The sequence below is a fragment of the Arachis ipaensis genome, chromosome B5 (genome assembly GCF_059453495.1).
Source record: "Arachis ipaensis isolate K30076 ecotype BB chromosome B5, ASM5945349v1, whole genome shotgun sequence".
NCBI lineage: Eukaryota > Viridiplantae > Streptophyta > Magnoliopsida > Fabales > Fabaceae > Arachis > Arachis ipaensis.
Window position 1 is genome coordinate 92,803,701 of NC_142440.1, and position 19,732 is coordinate 92,823,432.

The window sequence follows — 19,732 nt, forward strand, 5'->3', positions numbered from 1 at the left end:
GAAGAGTAAGATACAATAAATCTCAGAGTTTTCAATAAAGCTCAGTTTCAATTAGACGAGCAGGACTTAGTAGCTTTTTACTTCTGAATAGTTTTGGCATCTCACTATCCATTGAAACTCAGAAATGTTGGTCTCTTTAGGAACTTAGAAGTCAGATGATATTATTGACTCTCCTAGTTCAGTTCTTTTTTTTATTCTTGAACACAACTTTTAGAGTCTTGGCCGTGACCCTAAGCACTTTTTTTCCAGTATTACCAACGGATGCATAAATGCCACAAACACTTTAACTGGGTGAACCCTTTCGGATTGTGATTCAGCTTTATTAGAATCCCCAGATAGAGATGTCCAGAGTTCTTAAGCACACTCTTTTTGCTTTGGATCATGACTTCAACCGCTCAGTCTCAAGCTTTTCACTTGACACCTTCACGCCACAAGCACATGGTTAGGGACAACTTGGTTGAGCCGCTTAGGCCAGGATTTTATTCCTTGTAGGCCCTCCTAACCACTGATGCTCAAAGTCTTGGATCCTTTTACCCTTACCTTTTGGTTTAAAGGATTACTGGCTTTTTACTCTTGCCTTTTGGTTTAAAGAGCTATTGGCTTTTTCTGCTTTTTATTTTTCATTTTTTTTCGCCGTTATTTTTTCTTTTTTTTTTGCATGCATATAATTTTTTTTCTTTTATTGCAACATGCTTTTTCTTGCTTCAAGAATCAATTTATTTAGATTTTTCAAATTACCAATAATACTTTTACTTTTTCATCATTCTTTCAAGAGCCAACATTCTAAAACTCCAACTTCAAATATACACTATGTAATGACCCAACTCCCGGTATGCCATGGTCATACAAAAAGCTAAGTGTTACTAACTTGTCCTTCCAAATTATTAACTATTATTTAATATATGAGTCTGTTCCTTGTTAGAGCGATGCTAATTTTATGAGTAACTTTTTTTTAACATTGCGGATGATAAGGTAAAATAAGCAAGCATACATTCAGAGAAATAAAAAGGAAGCATCAAGAAACATAGAAGCACGGCTGATAATATACATCATGTACACTATAACAAAACATGTAGCGTTTACACAAGATCAAGTCAGTTTACATCCTCGTCAACCTACGTAGCTAATATATACACGATACTCCCAGGGCCTGGCCCATACAAAAAGCCGCTAAGCTGGCACCCAGGCTACCCTAACCGCTCTACAGCCCCTAGCTCTCGGGTGTACTAACACAAATGAGAGACTAACTAATAGATAATGTCAGACTAGAGTGTCATCAAAAGAATGTCCATACTGCTGTCAGACTATGTCTACATGTGGCTGTTCAAAAAATTGTCATGAGGCTCGCCTATCTCCTCATCTTGCTCTTTCTCTATCTTAGGATCCTTCTCCTCCTCATCGTCCGTAGCTATAGCTATACCCTCAGACCCACTAGAAGCACTGCTATCACTATGTACAAAACCATTCGCGAGCACAGGTCCGTTCGAGTATATCGGAGCTACCCTGTCGTCTGGTAGTGCCAGCTCATCAGGTTGTGGAAAGTCAGGGATTGGCTCTGGGGAAAAGTCCCACTCTGGTGGAATCGCAGGTACGTAGTCACCAGCTAACTTAGGCTCATCAGGAATGATAGGCTCAGGTGCCGTCTTATTCAATGGTTGAGCTGGTATAGGGTGTCCGGGACCATCGGGAAAAGGATGTCCAGGTGCCTCAGGGTGTAACCAGGATAAGGGAAAGTCATAAGGAGCATCGGGGTCAAAAAACGGGATAGACAGAGGATGTTGAAAAGCTCAATTTGGTAACACATGTCGTCTAATACGAGGCTCCAATCCCATAATGAAGTAACTGTGATATACTGGATCCTCGTAGACGTAAGGGTCCTCAAACTCATAGAATATCACGCCCGTCTCCATCTGAAGGGGAGGAAAGGAGAGAGGGGGGTAAGAACTAAGGAGTTCTTAGTAGGGCCGGGGTTATTAGTTACATTCATTTATTCGGTGTCAATTAGCAGACGAATAATAGGATATAGCAAAGCAGTAAACAGAAGATAAAGATAGATAGAGAAAGTAGAGACAACAGAAAGCAGAACACAAACAAAAGAATGCAAGAAAATATAACACAGAAATAGCATACAAGCAGACAAATGATAAACCACTATTTTATGGTTTATCTTTGATGACAAGTCATCCTAGCCTATTTTAACTAGTCTTTTTCTTTTGTTTTCATTAGAATTATGCACTTTCTTGAGCTACAAGCAAGCCAATTAGCTAGATTTTCATGTTTCCCTTGATTGAATCAACCATGTATGAATTCATGCCATTTCATGAGGTTTTAGGCTATATTTGTTGCATATTATGAAAGAATGAATACCTCATGATTTTGAGCATAGCTTTGATGTGTTTGGTTGATTAATGATAGGTGAAGAAAGCTTGGAGAAAGGTTGAAGCAAGAAGGAATGGCTAGGAGTGAAGAGAGGACAATGGAATAAGTGAAATTGAACCAGGAAGCAAGAAGCTGGACCTAAAGTTAGCATCAAACTTTTGCACAAACTTTTGGTTGAAAAGTTAGCCCCAACGTTAGCCCCCTAACTTGGAGGCTAACGTTGGAACTTGAACATCACTCCCTGGGTACCAAAAGTTTGCGCCAACGTTAGCCCCCTAACTTTGAGGCTAACGTTGGCACATGAGATTCACCCCTGGGCACCAAAAGTTTGCGCCAACGTTAGCCCCCTAACTTTGAGGCTAACGTTGGCATGAAGAAAACCTCCCTGGGCACCAAAAGTTTGCGCCAACGTTAGACCCCTAACTTTTGGGCTAATGTTGGCATGAGAAAAACCTCCCTGGCCACCAAAAGTTTGTGCCAACGTTAGACCCCTAACTTTTGGGCTAACGTTGGCACATGAAAAATACAAAGGGAGGAGCAAAAGTTTGCGCCAACGTTAGACCCCTAACTTTTGGGCTAACGTTGGCGCCACACACCACAAGGCATACAAGGGGTATACTTCCAACAAGAATAACTTGAGCTACAGAGCTTCAAATGAGGTGATTCAAGAAGCATTGGAAAGTAGGAATCAAGAGCTTTCCAAGCATATATGGCACTGCATGGTGGACACTAAAATTGAGGGAGAAAACTGCCCCGCAATGTGCATAAACGAACATGGTGGCAACCTACAGTGAGGCCAACTGACTTCTGCACCTTCAACGGAGTATAACTCGAGCTGTAGAGCTCCAAATAATGTGCTCCTAACGGCATTGGAAAGTAGACATCCAGGGCTTTCCAACAATGTATAATAGTATGGGGTGGACAATACGTTTGAGCCTCTAGAACTGGCGTTTTCGCCAACGTTTGAGGCAAACGTTACCTCAAACGCTGTACACCAAAGCCAGCGACCATGCCCTCTTCAAAGGATCATAACTTGAGTTGTAGATGTCCAATTGAAGTGATTTTAAGTGGGTTAGAAAGCTGACATTCAGAGCTTTCCAACCATATATGATAGTCTATATTGGGCATAAAATTGGTAACATGACAAGAGGACAAAGTTGGCGCCATAAATGTGCATAAGGGAGGCCAACGTTGGAGCAAAAGTTAGACCCCTAACTTTTGCTCTAACTTTTGCACCAACTTTTGCAAACTCAACCCGGTTCAATTCGGTTCCTCTTCAAACTCCAAGAGCAATCAACCAAGGCCTTTATCAACCCAATTCCATCAAGAGCAAGGGCCCAAATGATCATCACTCAAAGGAACAAGAAATAGATAAAATAGGAATTTCATTTAATTGTAATTTGTTTTTAATTTCATTTTCATTTCCATTTTGTAAAGCCTATATAAGGCATCATTTTCATATTTGTGGGGAGGCTGGCTCCATAAGGGAGCACGAGGATTCAAGAGCTCTCTTTAAATTTTCTTTTCTTTGTTTTTGAGTCTGGGGTGGAGAATTGAAGGTGTTCTGTTTCAATCTCAACCTTGAGATTTCTCGCTGCTTTCTTTACTGCTTAATTGAATCGAAATTTCTGTTAATTGCTCTTCATATACTTTCTCTGCAATTTACATTTCCTTTGCAATTGTTCTTGTTGGATCTAGGAAGGCATTGAGATCTAGACTTGGTTATCTAGTCTCTTGGGTCCTGAGATCTTAATTCCAATTTTACATTCTCTGTTTATTGCTTTTCATGTTTATTTACATTTTTGTTTTGGTTCCGAATCAATCAAATCCATCTTTTACTTCTCTGCTTGTTCAAATTTAACTTTTCCTTGTTTAATTTCTGCAAATCCAATTCCCAATTCCCTTTACATTTAATGCAATTTATATTTCTTGTCATTTAAGATTCTTGCAATTTACATTTCTTGTTCTTTAAGTTACTTGCCAATTTACATTATGCAACTTTAAATTCATTGTCATTTACTTTCTGTTGGCTACAATTTCACACAATTCACTAAATGTCAGCTTGACTAAACTAATCACCCACTAAAATTGCTTGATTCATCAATCCCTGTGGGATCGACCTCACTCCCGTGAGTTATTATTACTTGATGCGACCCGGTGCACTTGTCGGTTAGATTTGTGTGTTTTGGGGGAAATTTATTTTTCACCAAAATACTCATCAATCTTGTGCTGATTTGAGTAGTTTTTATCAAGTCTTTGCACACTTATTCATAGAATTTGCATGATTTTACAATTCCTTCAAAATTTTGTTCTATGGTTGAAAGCTTGCTTCCTAAGCCTTTAAATTGTGTATTTTAATCCCCCTTTATACCATTCGATGCCGTGATCTGTGTGTTAAGTGTTTTCAGGCTTTATAGGGCAGGAATGGCTTAGAGGATGGAGAGGAAGCTTGCAAAAATGGAAGGAGCACAAGAAACTAAGGAGTTGACCAGCGAGGATCGATGTGTACGCATGGCTCACGCGTGCGCGTAATTTGGAGTTTTGCACAACGACGCGTGCGCGTACCTGACACGTACGCGTGACACACGAAGATGACCATCGACACGTATGCGTGACTGATGCGTACGCGTGACGTGTGCCACGTGCAGAAATCACAGAAGACGCTGGGGGCGATTTTGGGCTGAGTTTGGACCTAATTTTTGGCCCAGAAATATTGACTAGAGCTAGGGGACAAGCAAAGACTCAACACACATTCTCATTCGCATAGTTTTCAGTTTTAGATTGGAATCTTAGAGAAAAACACTACTTCCTCTAGGTTTCTTCACATTCATAGTTTTAGAGTTTTATGCTTTTGATTTGGATATTGAGAAGAGTTACTACCTCCGTTGAAGTTTCCATTATTCTAGTTTGTTTCCTTATTCCTTTACTCTTTTAATCACCCATTAACCCTGTTTAGATTTAAGTATGGATATTTTTTATTTTGGGATTTATTAATGCAAAGAATTATTTTACCTTTAATTGAGTTTCAGTTATTATTTATTTGGTTTATCATGTCTTCTTTTTATTTCCTTTTACGGTTTATGAAAATGGCATTCACATCAATGGAGTAGATTCCCAACTTGACTTGGGGGTTGATTAAAAGGAGACCCTTGAGTTGGAATACTCAATTGTTGATTTTAATTGGAAGTTGTTGGCTAAATATCTATTTACTAATGCTAATCCTTCCACAGGAGAGGATTGGGACTTGTGAATCAGAGTTAGCTCAATCACTTGACTTTTCTTTATTCAGTAAGGGTTAACTAAGTGAAAAACAACAACCTCTTGCTATTACACTTGGGAAAATTCAACAAGGATAGAACTTCCAATTAATCTTCTCCCGATCAAGGCTTTTTATTTTGATTATATAAATTCTCTTACTAATTTTCATTGCTTTAATTTAAAATCATTTATTTTTCTGTTTTCCAACTCTTAAGATTTTCCAGAAAAATTTCTGACCAATAAAATAGCACTCTTTTGTCAACTCGTTGGGAGACGACTTGGGAATTCTACTCCCAGTATTTTTATTCTAAAATTGTGACAACCTTTCTAAATTGATTAGCAAAATTTTTGTCGGTTAAGAACTGTACTTGCAACGCTATTCTTATTATAAATTCTTAATCGGCAATTTTCTGCACGTCAATTTTTGGCGCTGTTACCGAGGAGTTTCAATAGTGTGCTAAATTATTGGTTGGTGTAAAAATTTTTAATTTTTCATATTTGCATATTTTATTTTATTTTATTACCATGAGCTGTATGTTTCTTTCATTGAATGACGTGTTCACTGCCTGATCCGAGCTTAGCCGCATTTGATCCTGAAATTGAAAGAACTATTTCACGTATTAGGCGAGCTCGGCATCGGTTAGCCTCTGAGGATGGTGAAGTGGTTACTACCAATTCACCAGTCTTATTTGAGAGTGAATCTGAAGCGCCATTTGAGGAAGAAACAAGCTCCTCTTCTACTGATTATGTTGATTTACATGCAGGTAATATGGCGGAGCCCAGAAGGATTACTCTCCAGGAAGTAGGAGCTCCAAACTTTACACTACAATCGTATCAAGTGCGTCACCCAAATTTGGCTGCAGATTTTGAACTGAAGACTGCGCTAATCAACCTACTGCCCAAGTTTCATGGCTTACTTGCTCAAGAGCCTATCAAGCACTAGGCGTCATGGTGCAGATGAAATTACTATTTGGCTATATGCTTTCCCGTTTTCTCTTGAGGGAAAGGCAAGGGAGTGGTTCTACACTCAACCTGAAGCAGTTGTTTCCAATTGGGATCTGCTAAGAAGGGAGTTCCTAGAAAAATACTTTCCAGCTGAAGTTACAGATAGACTGAGGAAAGAAATTTCCTGCATTATTCAAGGCGAGTCAGAGACTCTTTACGAGTATTGGGAATGCTTCAGGAATCTCCTAGACTCATGTCCCCACCACAAGATTGACCAGTTGGTGTTGATTAGCTACTTCACACAAGGCATGAAGCCTCATGATAAGACTACATTAGATGCTGCGAGTAATGGTTCTCTGAAGAAGTACAAGACAGCGACAGGAGCATGGCAACTGATCACCGATCTAGCTGAGTCTTCCCGGAATGCAAAACACAAGAACAACCATCCCAAGGATATTGCGGAGGTTTCCTCTAATAGTGAGACTGCTACTCTCACACAGACTCTGGGAGAGATGACCAACATACTGAAGTAGCTACAGCTGAATCAACAACAACCTCAGCCTCCCCCACAACAACAGTGTCAACAGTTGGTTCCTCAGAGAGTATACGGAATATGTTCCTGCTATACTCATTACACTGATGAGTGTCCGCAGCTCCAACAAGAAGACAACACCTTGGCAGCTACCCATAATTTCTATGACTGCCCAAATCAAGGATATTATCAACAAGGCGGTAATTATAGCCAAGGTGGAAACTACAATCAAGGTTGGCAAGACAACTCCAACCAGGGGTGGAGAGATAATTCCAACCAAGGGTGGAGAGACCACTCCAACCAAGGATGGAGGGACAACTACAACCGAGGAGGCAGAGACAACGGAGGAAATTAGAGGTGGAACAACAGTAACAGACAGTAGAACCAAAACCAGCCTTACTGAGCACCTCACCAAAGGCAGTCCCAAGCGCCCCAGAACAACTAACAGCAGGCCCCTCAAATCACTTACCCCCCTTCTTCCTCTAATGATGAGATGCTTCGCTCTATTGTGCAGGGCCAATAAGACATTCAGAATATAATTAAATCTTCCATAAATGGTCTTAGCTCCACCATACAAGCTCTCATCTCCCGGATGGAATCATTAGCTACCCCCAACAATCAACCTTCAAGCTCCAGTGTACTTCTTTCTCAACTTTTACCCAGCCCCAAAGGTGGAATCAATGCCATCACTTTAAGGTCCGAGACCACACTGCAAGAGAGGAATCATGAGGAGCCAAGCTCAATGGAAGACATTCAAGTTGAAGACATTGTTGAGGTAGAGGATGCTGAAGAAGAGGAGGAAGTACAGGACATAGTTGAAGAAGAAGTAGCTCAACCAAGGGATGGAATACCAAAAGAAGATGAAGTTACAAAAGAAGCCATTCCCATTCCATTCCCACACCTTGCTAGGAAGTCCAGAAAGCAGATGGAGCTAGACCCCAAGATGGTGGAGATCTTCAAAAAGGTTGAGGTAACTATACCCCTTTTTGATGCCATTCGCCAGGTACCTAAGTATGCTAAGTTTCTAAAAGATTTATGCATGAATAAAGATAAAATACATGATTTAGAAACTATTCCTATAGGTAGCTCTATTTCTGCTTTAACGGGTGATATACCAGAAAAATATAGTGATCCAGGTCCATGCATGGTTACTATTACTATAGAGGGTGTAAAATTTTCTGACTACATGTGTGATTTAGGCGCGTGTGTGAGTATTATGCCATTATCTGTATATGATGCTTTAAGGCTCCCTCCCTTAAAAAGGTTGGCAGCACATTTTGTTTTGGCAGATAAAAGCATAACCTCTGTGGTAGGAATTGCTGAGGACGTGCTGGTGAGCATTAAGGGGCTAACATTCCCTATTGACTTTTATATTTTGGAGATTCCCCCTAATGACTCAGGAAGACCGTCTTCCATCCTCCTTGGAAGGCCATTTCTGAAGACTTCAAGGTTCAAATTGGATGCCTTCTCAGGAACTTACTCTTTTGAGATAGATGGCAGAGTAGTAAGTTTCAACCTGGATGAAGCTATGAAGCACCCTCCGGAAGATCATTCCGTCTTCTAGTGCGACATCACTGATGAAACTGTAGTTGCAGTTCACTAAGAAGAAGTAGAAGAGCTGCACATGGAGCAAGGTGCAAGTGTAGGAAAACCTTCTGAACAAGATGAAGACACCTTGCCACCATCACTAGCTCTAGATGATCAAGTGCCTAGCCATGAGCAGAAAATGGAATTGAAGCCCCTTCCACCCCACCTCAAGTATATTACCTTGAGGATAATCAGAAGCTCCCAGTTATTATTGCAAGGGAACTCACTTCCCAACAGGAGGAGCAGCTGCTTAGTATGCTGAGAAGACACAAGAAAGCAATTGGGTGAAGCTTGGCGGATAGAGTAGGCATCAGCTTCTCAGGTAAATCACACTACTGTTTTCTAGATGGTTACATTGGCTATTTTCAAATTCATATAGCTCTTGAAGATCGGGAGAAAACTACTTTTACATGTCCCTTTAGAACGTATGCGTACAAGAGGATGCCTTTTGGCTTATGTAATGCACCGGCTACTTTCCAAAGATGCATGATGAGTATTTTCTCAGATCTTATTGAGAGCTGTATGGAAGTTTTCATGGATGAATTTAGTGTGTATGGTGATTCATTTAACCTTTTCTTGGATAGTTTAGCTAGAGAATTAGACAGGTGTGTTAGTTCAAACCTTGTATTAAATTTTGAAAAATGTCATTTTATGGTAAAACAAGGTATTGTTCTAGGACATGTTGTCTCTAATACTGGTATTTCTGTAGATCCAGCAAAGGTAGATGTGATTTCTAGTTTACCTTACCCCTCCTCCGTGAGGGAAGTCCATTCGTTCCTTGGTCATACAGGTTTCTACTGAAGATTTATCAAGGACTTCAGTAAGGTAGCATTGCCTTTATCCAGACTGCAACAGAAGGATGTTAAGTTCAAGCTGAGTGAGGACTACATGGAAGCGTTTGATAAGCTGAAGATTGCCTTGACTCAAGCTCCGATTTTGAGGACCTGACTGGAGTAAGCATTTTGAGATTATGTGTGATACCTCCAACCATGCAGTAGGAGCGGCACTGGCTCAGCGTGAAGGTAAGGACCCTTTTATAATTGCTTATGCTTCTAAGACCTTAGACGCTGCTCAGTCTAATTATACTACCATTGAAAAAGAGCTTCTGGCTATTGTTTTTGCTCTGGATAAATTTCGAGCCTATTTACTTAGTACTAAAGTGGTAGTATACTCAGACCATGTAGCTCTTAAATATTTGTTAGCTAAGAAAGAGTCCAAACCAAGGTTAATACGTTGGATATTGCTTCTGCAAGAATTTGATTTAGAAATCAAAGATAGGAGTGGTTCCCAGAATTTAATGGCGGACCACTTGAGTCGCCTAGAGCACATTAAGAATGACTCCACTCCTATCAATGATGCTTTTCCCTTTGATAGCTTGCACGCAATATCTGAAGTAGTTCCTTGGTATGCACCTATAGCTAATTATTTAGTTAGCCGTACCTTCCCTCCCAATTTTACTAAGCATCAAAAGGACAAGCTGAAAAGTGAGTCCAAATATTATATATGGGATAACCCATATTTATGGAGGTATGGTGCTGACCAGAGAATTAGAAGGTGTGTGCCTCAATTAGAATTTCAGTCAATTTTAGAGGCCTGCCACTCCTCTGAGAGTGGTGGACATTTTGGTCCTTAAAGAACAGCTAGAAAAATCTTAGACTGTGGATTCTGGTGGCCCACTCTTTTTAAGGATGCTACTGCCTTCTGTAAATCCTGTTTCCCATGCCAAAGGTTTGGAAATATATCAAAGAGGGATGAAATGCCCCAGCAGCTTATGCTATTCTGTGAAATTTTTTATGTTTGGGGCATTGACTTCATAGGTCCATTTCCAAACTCTAGTGGTTTTTTATACATATTGTTAGCTGTAGATTATGTTTCTAAATGGGTAGAAGCAATTCCTATCCATACTGATGATGCTAGCGTTGTTGTCTCCTTTGTTAGAAATCATATTATCTATCGCTTTGGATCACCACGAGCAATCGTAAGTGATCAAGGCACTCATTTTTGTAATAGGAGATTGACAGGTCTAATGAAGAAACATGGCATTGTGCACAAGGTAGCAATAGCTTACCACCCTCAGACTAATGGGCAAGCCGAGGTGTCTAACAGAGAGACAAAGCGCATCTTGGAGAAGATAGTCAAGCCTCATAGGAAGGACTGGAGCACCAGACTTGTAGATGCACTTTGGGCTTATCGAACAGTGGTGCGCAGAAATCGTGACGGTTCATTCCTTGGTAACAGCGCTAAAAACTTAATACGCACTTTCATAATCTTAGTTCTTTTTCATAACTTCGCACAACTAACCAGCAAGTGCACTGGGTCGTCCAAGTAATAAACCTTACGTGAGTAAGGGTCGATCCCACGGAGATTGTCGGCTTGAAGCAAGCTATGGTCATCTTGCAAATCTCAGTCAGGCAGATTCATATGGTTATGGATATTTGATAATTAAAATATAAATAAAATGCAAATTAAAGATAGAGATACTTATGTAATTCATTGGTGAGAGTTTCAGATAAGCATCTGAAGATGCTTGTTCCTCCTGAACCTCTACTTTCCTATTGTCTTCATCCAGTCATTCATAATCCTTTCTATGGCAAGCTGTATGTTAGGCGTCACCGTTGTCAATGGCTACATCCTGTCCTCTCAGTGAAAATGGTCCAATGCGCTGTCACTGCATGGCTAATCATCTGTCGGTTCTCGATCATACTGGAATAGGATCTATTGATCCTTTTGCGTCTGTCACTACACCCAGCACTCGCGAGTTTGAAGCTCGTCGCAGCCATCCCTTCCCAAATCCTACTCGGAATACCACAGACAAGGTTTAGACTTTCCGGATCTCAAGAATGGCCGTCCATGGATTCTAACTTATACCACGAAGACTCTGATTAAGGAATCCCAGAGATATTCATTCAATCTAAGGTAGAACGGAAGTGGTTGTCAGGCACGCGTTCATAGGTTGGGAATGATGATGACTGTCACGATCATCACATTCATATTGAAGTGCGATGAATATCTTAGAATCGGAATAAGCTTGAATTGAATAGAAAAATAATAGTACTTTGTATTAATTCATGAGGAACAGCAGAGCTCCACACCTTAATCTATGGTGTGTGGAAGCTCTACCGTTGAAAATACATAAGAACAAGGTCCAGGCATGGCCAAGTGGCCAGCCCTCATAAAGGTCTAAGATAGCATAAAACTGATCAAAGATGTCTAATACAATAGTAAAAGGTCCTATTTATATCAGACTAGTTACTAGGGTTTACAGAAATGAGTAAATGATGCAAAAATCCACTTCTGGGGCCCACTTGGTGTTTGCTTGGGCTGAGCATTGAGCTTTACATGTGTAGAGGCTTCTCTTGGAGTTGAACGGTAGTTTGTAACCTGTTTCTGGTGTTTAACTCCACTTTGCAACCTGTTTCTGGCGTTTAACTCCAGAATGCAACATGGAACTGGCGTTGAACGCTAGTTTATGTCATCTAAACTTGGGCAAAGTATAAACTATTATATATTGTTGGAACGCCCTGGATGTCTACTTTCCAACTCAATTGAGAGCGCACCATTTGGAGTTCTGTAGCTCCAGAAAATCCACTTTGAGTGCAGGAAGGTCAGAATCCAGCAGCATCTGTAGTCCTTCTTCAACCTCTGAATATGATTTTTGCTCAAGTCCCTCAATTTTAGCCAGAAATCACTTGAAATCACAGAAAAACACACAAACTCATAGTAAAGTCTAGAAATGTGATTTTTTTATTAAAAAGTAATAAAAATATACTAAAAACTAACTAAATCATACTAAAAACTATGTAAAAACAATGCAAAAAAGCGTATAAATTATCCGCTCATCACAACATCAAACTTAAATTGTTGCTTGTCCCCAAGCAACTGAAAATCAAATAGGATAAAAAGAAGAGAATATACTATAAATTCCAAAATATCAATGAAACTTAGCTCCAATCAGATGAGCGGGACTTGTAGCTTTTTGCCTCTGAATAGTTTTTGCATCTCACTTTATCCTTTGAAGTTCAGAATGATTGGCATCTATAGGAACTTAGAATTTAGAAAGTGTTATTGATTCTCCTAGTTCAGAATGTTGATTCTTGAACACAACTACTTTATGAGTCTTGGCCGTGGCCCTAAGCACTTTGTTTTCCAGTATTACCACCGGATACATAAATGCCACAGACACATAATTGGGTGAACCTTCTCAGATTGTGACTCAGCTTTGCTAAAGTCCCCAATTAGAGGTGTCCAGGGTTCTTAAGCACACTCTTCTTTTGCTTTGGACCTCGACTTTAACCGCTCAGTCTCAAGTTTTCACTTGACACCTTCACGCCACAAGCACATGGTCAGGGACAGCTTGGTTTAGCCGCTTAAGCCAGGATTTTATTCCTTTAGGCCCTCCTATCCACTGATGCTCAAAGCCTTGGATCTTTTTTATTACCGTTGCCTTTTGGTTTTAAGGGCTATTGGCTTTTTGCTCTTGCCTTTTGGTTTAAAGAGCTTTTGGCTTTTTCTGCTTGCTTTTTCTTTTTCTTTCTCTTTCTTTTTTTTCGCCATTTTCTTTTTTTTTTTTTTCGCAAGCTTTTGTATTCACTGCTTTTTCTTGCTTCAAGAATCAATTTTATGATTTTTCAGATTATCAACAACATTTCTCCTTTTTCATCATTCTTTCAAGAGCCAACATATTTAACATTCATAAACCACAATATCAAAAGACATATGCACTATTCAAGCATTCATTCAGAAAACAAAAAGTATTGTCACCACATCAAAATAATTAAACTAGTTTCAAGGATGAATTCGAAATCATGTACTTCTTGTTCTTTTGTAATTAAAGCATTTTTCTTTTAAGAAAGGTGATGGATTCATAGGGCATTCATAGCTTTAAGACATAGACACTTAAACACTAGTGATCATGTAATAAGACACAAACATAAATAAACATAAAGCATAATAAACGAAAAACAGTAAAATAAATAGACAAGGAGATTAAGGAATGAGTCCACCTTAGTGAGGGTTGCGTCTTCCTCTTCTTGAAGAACCAATGGTGCTTTTGAGCTCCTCTATGTCTCTTCCTTGCCTTTGTTGCTCCTCCCTCATAGCTCTTTGATCTTTTCTAATCTCATGAAGGATGATGGAGTGCTCTTGATGCTCCACCCTTAGTTGTCCCATGTTGGAACTTAATTCTCCTAGGGAGGTGTTGATTTGCTCCCAATAGTTTTATGGAGGAAGGTGTATCCCTTGAGGCATCTCAGGAATTTCATGGTGGGGAATTTCCTCATGCTCTTATTGAGGTCCATGATATCTTATTTGAATCCATCCTTTTTTTAGTGATGGGCTTGTCCTCTTCAATGAGGATGTCACCCTCTATGTCAATTCCAGCCGAATTGTAGAGGTGGCATATGAGGTGAGGAAAGGCTAACCTTGCCCAAGTGGAGGACTTGTCAGCCACCTTGTAAAGTTCTTGAGGTATAATCTCATGAACTTCCACCTCCTCTCCAATCATGATACTATGGATCATGATGGCCCGGTCTATAGTAACTTCAGACCGATTACTAGTAGGAATGATTGAGCGTTGAATGAACTCTAGCCATCCCCTAGCCACTGGTTTGAGGTCATGCCTTCTTAATTGAATCGGCTTGCCTCTTGAGTCAATTTTTCATTGAGCTCCTTCCTCACATATGTCTATGAGGACTTGGTCCAACCTTTGATCAAAGTTGACCCTTCTTGTGTAGGGGCGTGCGTTCTCTTCCATCATTGGCAAGTTGAATGCCAGTCTTACATTTTCCGAACTGAAGTCTATGTATTTTCCCCGAACCATGGTGAGCCAATGCTTTGGATTCGGGTTCACACTTTGATCATGGTTCCTAGTGATCCATGCGTTTGCATAGAACTCTTGAACCATTAAGATTCTGACTTGTTGAATGGGGTTGGTGAGAACTTCCCAACCTCTTCTTTAGATCTCATGTCGGATCTCCGGATACTTATTCTTTTTGAGCTTGAAAGGAACCTCAGGGATCACTTTCTTCTTAGCCACAACTTCATAGAAGTGGTCTTGATGGACCTTTGAGATGAATCTCTCCATCTCCCATGACTCAGAGGTAGAAGCAATTGTTTTCTCTTTCCTCTTTCTAGAGGTTTCTCTGGCCTTAGGTGCCATAAATGTTTATGGAAAACAAAAAGCTATGCTTTTACCACACCAAACTTAAAATGTTTGCTCGTCCCCGAGCAAAAGAAGAAAGAAAGAAGGAGAAGAAGAAAAAGAATGGAGGAGATAGAGGGAGAAGGTGTATTCGGCCAAGGGTAAGAAGAGAGGGTTGTGTTGTGTGAAAATGAAGAAGGAAAAAGGGGTTTATATAGGGGTGGGATGTGATTTAGGGTTCGGCCATTAGGGTTGGGTTTGGGAGGGAAAAGAGTTTGAATTTTGGAGGTAGGTGGGGTTTATGGGGAAGAGAGGATGGATGTAAGTGGTGAAGAGGTGATGGGAAAGAGTGATTGAGGTGATTGGTGAAGGGTATTTGGGGAAGAGAGTTATGAAAAGGTGTGAAGAGGAGAGAAGAAGATGTGGGGATCCTGTGGGGTCAAGGACTTAACATCCCTGCTCCAATTAGGCGTGTAAAACGCCCATGCTGTGCAATCCTGGCATTTAACGCCAGATTGCTGCTTGTTGCTGGCGTTAAACGCCCAAATGTTACCTGTTTCTGGCGTTTAACGCCAGGCAGATGCTTGTTTCTGGCGTTAAACGCCAGACAGATGCTTGTTTCTGGCGTTTAAATGTCAGACTGCTCTCCTCCAGGGTGTGCTATTTTTAATGCTGTTTTTCATTCTGTTTTTGATTTTTTAGTAGTTTTTGTGACTCCACATGATCATCAACCTAATAAAACATGAAATAACACAAGGAAAATAAAATAGATATAATTAAATAACATTGGGTTGCCTCCCAACAAGCGCTTCTTTAACGTCAATAGCTTGACAGTGAGCTCTCATAGAGCCTCACAGATGTTCAGAGCATTGTTGGGACCTCCCAACACCAAACTTAGAGTTTGACTGTGGGGGCTTTGGTTGACTCTGCAGTGAGAAAAGCTTTTCATACTTCCTCTCCATGGTTACAGAAGGAGATCCTTGAGTTTTAAACACAAGGTTGTCCTCATTCAGTTGAAGGACTAGTTCTCCTCTGTCCACATCAATCACAACTCTTGCTGTGGCTAGGAAGGGTCTTCCAAGGATGATGGATTCATCCTCTTCCTTCCTAGTGTCTAGGATTATGAAATCAGTAGGGATGTAAAGGCGTTCAACCTTTACTAACACTTCCTCTACTTGTCCATAAGCCTGTTTTCTTGAGTTGTTTGCCATCTCTAATGAGATTCTGGCAGCTTGTACCTCAAAGATCCCAAGTTTCTCCATTACAGAGAGTGGCATTAAGTTTATTCCTGACCCCAGGTCACACAGAGCCTTCTCAAAAGTCATGGTGCCTATGGTACAGGGTATTAAGAATTTGCCAGGATCCTGTTTCTTTTGAGGTAATTTCTGCCTATCCAATGCATTCAGTTCATTGGTGAGCAAGGGAGGTTCATCTTCCCAAGTCTCATTACTAAATAATTTGGCATTCAGCTTCATGATTGTACCAAGGTACTTAGCAACTTGCTCTTCAGTAATTTCTTCATCCTCTTCAAAGGACGAATACTCATCAGAGCTCATAAAGGGCAGAAAGAGGTTCAATGGAATCTCTATGGTTTCTAATTGAGCCTCAGATTCCTTTGGTTCCTCGAAGGGAAATTCCTTATTGGTCACTGGACGTCCCAGGAGGTCTTCCTCACTAGGATTCACGTCCTCCTCCTCCCTTGTAGGTTCGGCCATGATGGTTAAATCAATGGCCTTGCACTCTCTCTTTGGATTTTCTTCTGTATTGCTTGGGAGAGTACTAGGAGGAGTTTCAGTGACTCTTTTAATCAGCTGGCTCACTTGTGCCTCCAAATTTCTAATGGAGGACCTTGTTTCATTCATGAAATTTACAGTGGCCTTAGATAGATCAGAGACTATATTTGCTAAGCTAGATGGATTCTGCTCAGAATTCTCTATCTGTTGCTGAGTGGATGATGGAAAAGGCTTGCTATTGCTAAACCTATTTCTTCCATCATTATTAAAGCCTTGTTGAGGCTTTTGTTGATCCTTCCATGAGAAATTTGGATGATTTCTCCATGAGGGATTATAGGTGTTTCCATAGGGTTCACCCATGTAATTCACCTCTGCTATTGCAGGGTTCTCAGGATCATAAGCTTCTTCTTCAGAAGATGCCTCTTTAGTACTGTTGGATGATTCCTTCAATCCATTCAGACTCTGAGAGATCATATTAACTTGTTGAGTCAATATTTTATTCTGAGCCAATATGGCATTCAGAGTATCAATTTCAAGAACTCCCTTCCTCTGAGGCGTCCCATTACTCACAGGATTCCTTTCAGAAGTGTACATGAACTGGTTATTTGCAACCATGTCAATGAGTTCTTGAGCTTCTGCAGGTGTTTTCTTTAGGTGAATGGATCTACCTGCAGAATGGTCCAATGACATCTTTGATAATTCAGACAGACCATCATAGAATATATCCAGGATGGTCCATTCTGAAAGCATGTCAGAAGGACACTTTTTGGTCAGTTCCTTGTATCTCTCCCAAGCTTCATAGAGGGATTCACCTTCCTTCTGTCTGAAGGTTTGAACATCCACTCTAAGCTTGCTAAGCTTTTGAGGAGGAAAGAACTTGACTAAGAAAGCCATGACCACCTTATCCCAAGAGTTCAGGCCGTCTTTAGGTTGAGAGTCTAACCATATTCTAGCTCTGTCTCTTACAGCAAATAGGAAAAGCATAAGCCTGTAGACCTCGGGAGCAACCCCATTGGTCTTAACAGTATCACAGATATGCAAGAATTCAGTTAAGAACTGAAAGGGATCTTCGGATGGAAGTCCATAAAACTTGCAATTCTGTTGCATCAGAGAAACTAATTGAGGTTTCAGCTCAAAATTGTTTGCTCCAATGACAGGGATTGAGATGCTTCTTCCATGTAAATTGGAATTAGGTGCAGTAAAGTCACCAAGCATCTTCCTTGCATTGTTATTATTTTCGGCCATGTCTCCTTCTTTTTCGAAAATTTCTGTCAGATTTTCTCTAGAAAGTTGTGCTTTAGCTTCCCTTAGCTTCCTCTTCAGAGTCCTTTCAGGTTCAGGGTCAGCTTCAACAAGAATGTTCTTATCCTTGTTCCTGCTCATATGAAAAAAGAAAAAGAAGAAAACAGAAAAGAAGAGGAATCCTCTATGTCACAGTATAGAGATTCCTTATGTAAGTATAAGAAGAGAATAATGGAGGAAGGAAAAGATAAGAATCCAAACACAAGGGAGAGGAATGAGTTCGAATTCTTGGGTAAAAGAGGGGTGTTAGTAGATGAATAAATAATTAGAAAGAGATGAGGAGAAGAGAAATTCGAAAATTAAATAAATTAAAATAAAAGTATTTTTATTTTTAAATTGAATTTAAAATAAAAAATAAAAATTAAAGTTCAAAAATTAAGAAAGGAAAATTGAATCAAATTAAATTAAATTAAAAACAATTAGTTAATTTAAAAAGGAATTTTGAAAAAGAGGGAAAGGGATTTTCGAAAATTAGAGATAGAATTAGTTAGGTAGTTTTGAAAAAGATATGATTGAAATAGTAAACTCTTAAAATCAAACAAAAAGTCAAGTAGTTAATTGAAAAGGATTTGAAAATCAATTTTTGAAAAGATAAGAAGTTAGAAAAGAAGTTGGAAAACATTTTGAAATTGATTTTGAAAAAGATGTGATTGACATTTATTTTGAAAAAGATTTGAAAAAGAAATTAAAAAAGATTTGATTTTTGAAATCAAAGTTGATTACTTGACTAACAAGAAACTAAAAAGGTATTGTTCTAGAGTTTAAAGATTGCACCTTTCTTACTAGGCAAGTAACAAACTTAAAAATTTTGAATCAATCACATTAATTGTTAGCATTAATTTCGAAAATATGAAATAAAAATAAGAAAAAGATTTTGAAAATTCCATTTGAAATCTTCGAAAACCATAAAAGAAAAATGAAAAAGATTTGATTTTTGAAAAAGATTTGAAAAAAGATAGAATTTTTAAATTAAAAATTTGATTTGACTCATAAGAAACAACTAAATTTTAAAAAGTTTTGAAAAAGTCAACTCAAATTTTCGAAAATTATGAGTGAAATAAGGAAAAGATATTTTTTTTATTTTTGAATTTTTAATGAAGAAAGAGGAAAACACAAAAAAGACACAAGACATAAAAATTATGAATCAAGACACACAATGCATGCAAGAACACTATGAATGTCAAGATGAACACCAAGAACACTTTGAATGTCAAGATGAACACCAAGAACTTATTTTTGAAAATTTTTAAGAAAAGAAAAATATGCAAGATACCAAACTTAGAAATTTTCAATAATTAGACACTAACAAATTAAAATTGCAAATGGAAAACAAGAAAAGATGCAAAACAAGAAAACATGAAGATCAAACAAGAGGATTAATCAAGAACAACTTGAAGATCATGAAGAATGCATGATGAATTTTCGAAAAATGCAAGAAAATTATAAAAACATGCAATTGACACCAAACTTACAATTTGACACTAGACTCAAACAAGAAACATGAAATTATTTTTGATTTTATGATTTTATAAATTTTTTGTAATTTTTTTCGAAAATTAATTTGGAAAAGAAAATAAGGATTTCAAAATTTTTAATAGGAATTCCAGGAATCTTGCAATGTTAGTCTAAAGCTCCGGTCCAGGAATTAGACATGACTTACTAGCCAGCCAAGCTTTCAGTGAAAGCTCCGGTCCAAAACACTAGACATGGCCAATGGCCAGCCAAGCTTCAGCAGATATTGATACCTCCCATGTATACAACAACTATGTGTGTAACTACCAAATGGGTGAAGATCAACAAGCTCTTGTGATGACAAGTTGAAACCCCGGTCCAAAAGATTAGACATGGCTTACAGCC

The 19,732-nt window shown here is 39.1% G+C and overlaps 1 non-coding gene across 1 annotated transcript; it reads left to right on the top strand.

The window, feature by feature from the left end:
- Window positions 1-17,317: 17,317 nt before the first annotated feature.
- Window positions 17,318-17,425, top strand: LOC148564986 (small nucleolar RNA R71). Its single transcript, XR_015885242.1, has one exon. It is a non-coding gene; the product is annotated as a small nucleolar RNA R71 (small nucleolar RNA).
- Window positions 17,426-19,732: the final 2,307 nt, after the last annotated feature.